We start from the raw sequence: 6,000 nt of genomic DNA, 5'->3' as shown, positions 1-6,000 counted from the left end.
GAAATGAGACAAGAGAGGGAATCAGTCCCTTCTAAAGGAGAGTTAAAGTAAATAAGCCGTTGACTCTGTACTGATGTATACCTGAGGGATGATTGTGAATGGTGCCCTACTTATTTTGTTGTCGTTGTTTCCTTTCCTCAAAACCTACAGTATTTGCATTCACTTACAATAGTGTCTACAAAAGTACTGGAGTACACTTCAGTGTCAGATAACGGACAGACGGAGGGCAGACAAAAAGAGAGAGAGAGAGAGAGACGGAAATTTGGAGCGACACAGAGGGAAAGAGACAAAAATTATAGACAGAGACACAATGGAGAATTAAAAAAGAGAGAGGGGAGAGAGAGAGAGAAAGAGAGAGAAATACTTTTTAAAGTTTAATATTTACTGTTCATTTTTATTGTTGATTTCACTTTTGTTTATTATCTATTCCACTTGCTTTGGCAATGTAAACATACATTTCCTATGCCAATAAAGTCCTTCAATTTAAAATTTTAATTGAGAGAGAGAGAGAGAAAGAGAGAAAGAGAGAGAGGGTAGAAAGAAAGAGAGAGAGAGAAAGAGAGCATGAGAGAGAGAGAGGGGGAGAGCGAGAGAGAGAGAGAGAGAGAGAGGGAGAGAGAGAGAGAGAGAGAACAGATAAATATATAGGAGAGAGAAGAGAGGGAGAAATTAAAATAGAGTTAGGGGGAGAAAGCATAGGAGAGACATGAGAGAGTTTAAGTGAGGGAGAGAGAGGAGAGGTAGAGAGAAGGTAAGGCATACCATGTTTTCCAGGTGAGCATTTAAATGCTAGACCTGTTGATGTGATGGAGTTAGCAGCAGAAAGACAGACAGAACTCAATGAATGAATCAGTGTGAAGGGGTACTTGAGAGAGAAAGATACATTGTACTGTGGGACTAGAGAGAGAGAGAGAGAGACAGACAGACAGCGACAGACAGACAGACAGACAGACAGACAGACAGACAGGATATGGAGTCACGTTAAATGAGTTGCAGATATCGGGCAGTGCCGAGCAGTCGGGAGGGAGAGACTGAGGGGAGGGGTGGAGAAATGGTAAGCAGGGAGGGAGAGTGAGTGAGTGAGTGAGAGAGAGAGGGAGGGAGAGAGAGAATCAAAGGATAAATCCTTACTACATAATGATTAGGACTCACAAGCCCTTCCTGTGACATGGAGTGTAGAAGCCAGGATTACAACGGGACAGAGTAAAGAGGCTACAGGCAACACAGGGGGAAGGAGGGACACAGGTGCAAGAAGAGGAAGGGGCACACGGGAACAACAAGTGCATTGAACACGGCCACTAAAGGTTTCAGGGATCCGCATCAAGAGCGATTTGGAAGCTCACCGGCTGACCTGCTGCTGCTGTCCTCTGTCTGGGCCATCTGTCTGTGGGCGTTGGAGCTAGCAGACCCAAGCCCAGCATCTGGACAGCACTGTGTCTTACTTAATGGAGGGGCCAGCGTGCTGCTGGAGAGCAGGGGGAGCAACCGGAGGCTCAGGTTATCCTGCAGACATGAATTCGATGAGAAATTGACATATAGTTGATGAGTGTGTCATCAAAAAGATGGAGTACATCTGCTTATTTCAACTAGGCGAGACAGCAGTGGGCAGTGAGAGAAGGAAGAGGGCGTCGGGCGCAGAGTCTTGACTGTCGGAAGACGTGAAGAATTTCACTGAGTCGACCACTTGTTTTCGGTTGTTTTTTTATGGCTCTAACTGCGTTATTGGGCCACTTCTGAGATATTTTCTCTTGGCCAGGAAGTGGATACAGATTAGATGTGTTATCAGAGGTGAGAGGCTGCTGAAGACCAGCCAAGACACAGCCAAGACACACACGCACACACACGCACACACACGCACACACACACACACACACACACACACACACACACACACACCTATTCGGTATGCTTCATAACAATGAGTACATATATACGCTCTCTGCCCTATTGAGCACACACATACTCACATACTCGCATACAGACACAGCCCACCTCGCACAACGCTCGGGGACTTGTTACCGTAACAAACCTCTCTGGGGCTAGCTGTTCCAACTTCTATCCTCACACCTTACACCCCCCCCCCCCCCCCCCCCCACACACACACACACACACACCTCCCTTACCAGCAAGAGATAATGTGACCTTCTGCCAAAGTGCTGGAAACCATGCCACGGTCGCAGCGGGCTCCTCTGTTGCTACTGAAATAGACTCCAACAAGTGCCGAAAGGAAGGGAGCGGGGGAGTGAGGGAAGGGAGACAAGGGAAAAAAGAGAAGCAGGACAGCTGAAGCCACGGACACGGAATGAGCCGGTGGGAGCCAGGGCTGGATGCGGATTGCCAACGCAGGTAATGGATCACCTTCCCTTTCCCTTCCCCTGCCACTAGACTAGAGCTGTACCCAGACCCACCACACTTTACTGTCTCAGACTGCCTGCTTGTACCAGACAGAGAGGGGTCGGCTGGATTGAAATAATTCCATATAACAAATGTGATTGCAACGGGCTGCTGTCAATATTGTAATGTATCTCAGAAGTGAGGAGGCTGCTGTCAATATTGTAATGTATCTCAGAAGTGAGGAGGCTGCTGCTTTGTCACAGGTGCTATATGTGTTTGTTTTGCTCTTCCAAAGTAAAGAGACGGTGTAGATAGCAGACCCATCCTCCTCCCACTCAAGTCAGATGAAATGTAATGTATGCTTGGAAGTTGGAACTAAATAAACAGTTTACTGTGAACTGTGGGTACTAGACAGGACCTGTGTAAGGCGTCAAAGGACTGGCTGTTGGCTGTGTGACCGTGTGGCAGTATGACTGTACCTGTGTGTCTGTGGCTGTGTGACCGTGTGGCAGTATGACTGTACCTGTGTGTCTGTGGCTGTGGGACCGTGTGGCAGTATGACTGTACCTGTGTGTCTGTGGCTGTGTGACCGTGTGGCAGTATGACTGTACCTGTGTGTCTGTGGCTGTGTGACCGTGTGGCAGTATGACTGTGCCTGTGTGTCTGTGGCTGTGTGACCGTGTGGCAGTATGACTGTACCTGTGTGTCTGTGGCTGTGGGACCGTGTGGCAGTATGACTGTACCTGTGTGTCTGTGGCTGTGTGACCGTGTGGCAGTATGACTGTGCCTGTGTGTCTGTGGCTGTGTGACCGTGTGGCAGTATGACTGTGCCTGTGTGTCTGTGGCTGTGGGACCGTGTGGCAGTATGACTGTGCCTGTGTGTCTGTGGCTGTGTGACCGTGTGGCAGTATGACTGTACCTGTGTGTCTGTGGCTGTGGGACCGTGTGGCAGTATGACTGTGCCTGTGTGTCTGTGGCTGTGTGACCGTGTGGCAGTATGACTGTGCCTGTGTGTCTGTGGCTGTGTGACCGTGTGGCAGTATGACTGTGCCTGTGTGTCTGTGGCTGTGGGACCGTGTGGCAGTATGACTGTGCCTGTGTGTCTGTGGCTGTGTGACCGTGTGGCAGTATGACTGTGCCTGTGTGTCTGTGGCTGTGGGACCGTGTGGCACTATGACTGTGCCTGTGTGTCTGTGGCTGTGGGACCGTGTGGCAGTATGACTGTGCCTGTGTGTCTGTGGCTGTGCTTTACTTCACAGTGTCACAGAGGATTTGGCAAAGTTGATCGATTCATCATTATAAACAGGAAAAACAGAACAGCTGAGAAGGGCTGCAGTTGTACACTGCATGCTGAAACTGCCAGAGAAATTGAATTGCCACTGAGGAGTGACTTTGGTCCTGTGGGACAGGAGAGTGAATGACACTTCTGTAATTATACTAGCATCCATCCCAGTGCTTTAGTTTCATGAATACAGAGCAGTTCCTTGACGTTCTGTAGACAAACTCTACCTGTCAATTGTCTTCTGTTATGGCACTCCCACCCTGCGTTTGTATTTCAACTGAAGGAAGAAGAGAAAGATGAAGAATGAAATAATGAACGGAAGAAAGAAAGAGAGAGAGAAAGAGGGAGAGAGAAAGAGAAAGACAGAGAGGGAGAGAGAGAGAAATATTTATTAGAAAGTGCCTTGATGGCATAGTTTGTGAGGACAGTGGCTGTCATTCAGCCCTGTCTTGAAGGGCATTTCAAAAGTGTTTTCCGGTGTGGACACAGTTATCAAATGTTCCCAAATGTTCTATCTCTGTTTCTCAACCTCCTACACAGGACATGTTCAGTCACTTTCATTTAAGACACATGTCAAATCGTTCACAATTTGCTTGTTAAATTGATTGTTGAAATGTGATTGTTAAACGGACTACGCTATTCAAACTACAATGACCGTATCCACAACAACGTTCAAGGTCAGATACAGGTGAGAGAACCCCAAGCAGGGAGAACTTGTCAACGTGGATATCCATATACACTGTATGAACCCCGTTAGGGTTTCCTGTAAGACAGTGACACTGCTCTGAACAAAGACAGTTAAGAAAAAAGATCAACCACCCGGTTTTCTCATTTTTGGGGGAGGCATTTTTCACCTGAGTGCTTCCGAGACCATTTCCTAATACCTGTGGTATTTTTAGACCAGCTGGAGTGTGTGTGAGCCTGGTTCTAACCAAGGCAGATTGTCTAGTACCTGCCTAACAGGTTGGAGATTTGTATGCCAACATAGTACATTGGAATTATGCATTACTGTGTCTACCTTTTCTCTGTGAGTTTCACTTGGGAGAGAAAAATGTGTGAGCAGAATTAAATAATGTATTATAAACAGTAGACAGCTTAGCACCGGTTGTTCCAGTGAAAAATGGCTGTTCATTATGTTATTCCTTCCATATCGTGGTTTCCCTGATGAGATGTATAGTGAATAAGGGTGTGTGTGTGTGTGTGTGTGTGTGTGTGTGTGTGTGTGTGTGTGTGTGTGTGTGTGTGTGTGTGTGTGTGTGTGTGTATGTGTGTTGGGGGGGAGGGTTAGCAGATGAGATCGTCCCATCGTTGGTAGCAAGGCTCTGTGTGACAGGGGAACAGATGCATTGATCCCTGGGTATGCTGGCTCTCCTCTTCTAGAACTGGTCCATCACACAGCATGGAATACACACACACACAGATGCACACACACGTGCGTGCTTACACACACACACACAGACGCACACACAAGCACTCACTCACACACTGACGCTAAAACACACACACACACACACACACACACACACACACACACACACACACACACACACACACACACACACACACACACACACACATACACACACACACACACACACACACACACATTCTGACTCACCAACGAACAGAGGCACACACACTCAGTCGATCCATCCTACCATGGGAGACCAAAATGTACAATATCTCACCTGTCTACTTGTATATTGTTTTTGGAGTCCTTTTTTAAAAGAGTCTTTTAGGGTTGAAAATATCCTGACGTCCCCAACCTTGAGTGACACTATAGAGCAGGGCAACATAGGGTTAAACCCTGAAGGACACGGGACTGGGGGAGGGGCGTACAGTAGGTCACCTAGAGAATAAATCAAATCAGCAATCAAGCCCGAGATGTTTTTTAACTGATGCTGGGATTAATCCAGCCATCCTCCACTACATCACACAGTCATACTCAACCACTATTACACACACAGCACTGCACACAGAAAGGGTTCGCCAATGTTTACACTTAACTTTCCTTTTAGCTGTGTAGTTTAGTCTCATAGAGCACAAACATGAGGATAATCACAGCATAATCACAGCATTCTCCACTGGGTGTTTGTCCTGCTTTAATTGTGCGTGCGCACCTAATCTGTGCATATGAAACAGTATAGCTTCCGTCCCTCTCCTCGCCCCTACCTGTGCTCGAACCAGGGACCCTCTGCACACATAGACAACAGCCACCCTCGAATCATCGTCACCGATCGCTCCACAAAAGCCACGATCCTTGCAGAGCAAGGGGAACAACTACTTCAAGGTCTCAGAGCGAGTGACGTCACCGATTGAAGCGCTATTAGTGCGCACCCCGCTAACTAGCTAGCCATTTCACATCAGTTACACATACATGCTAA

The 6,000-nt window shown here is 47.5% G+C and overlaps 1 protein-coding gene across 2 annotated transcripts in view; it reads left to right on the top strand.

Annotated features, from left to right (window-relative positions):
• Positions 1–992: 992 nt before the first annotated feature.
• Positions 993–6,000, top strand: part of LOC110538550 (glutamate receptor ionotropic, NMDA 2C) — an 80,326-nt gene continuing 75,318 nt past the window's right edge. Inside the window, exon 1 of one of the 2 annotated variants that reach the window (XM_090193722.1) lies at positions 993–2,346. The gene's annotated coding sequence lies outside the window, so the exon portion shown is untranslated. The remainder of the gene's footprint in view (positions 2,347–6,000) is intronic. The other variant, XM_090193721.1, reaches the window with a different exon arrangement.

The sequence above is a fragment of the Oncorhynchus mykiss genome, chromosome 12 (assembly GCF_057628025.1).
Source record: "Oncorhynchus mykiss isolate SJ-2025 chromosome 12, ASM5762802v1, whole genome shotgun sequence".
In the NCBI taxonomy this organism is placed as follows: Eukaryota; Metazoa; Chordata; class Actinopteri; order Salmoniformes; family Salmonidae; genus Oncorhynchus; species Oncorhynchus mykiss.
The sequence above is the reverse complement of the archived record's forward strand: the minus strand, read 5'-3'. Positions and strand labels throughout refer to the sequence as shown.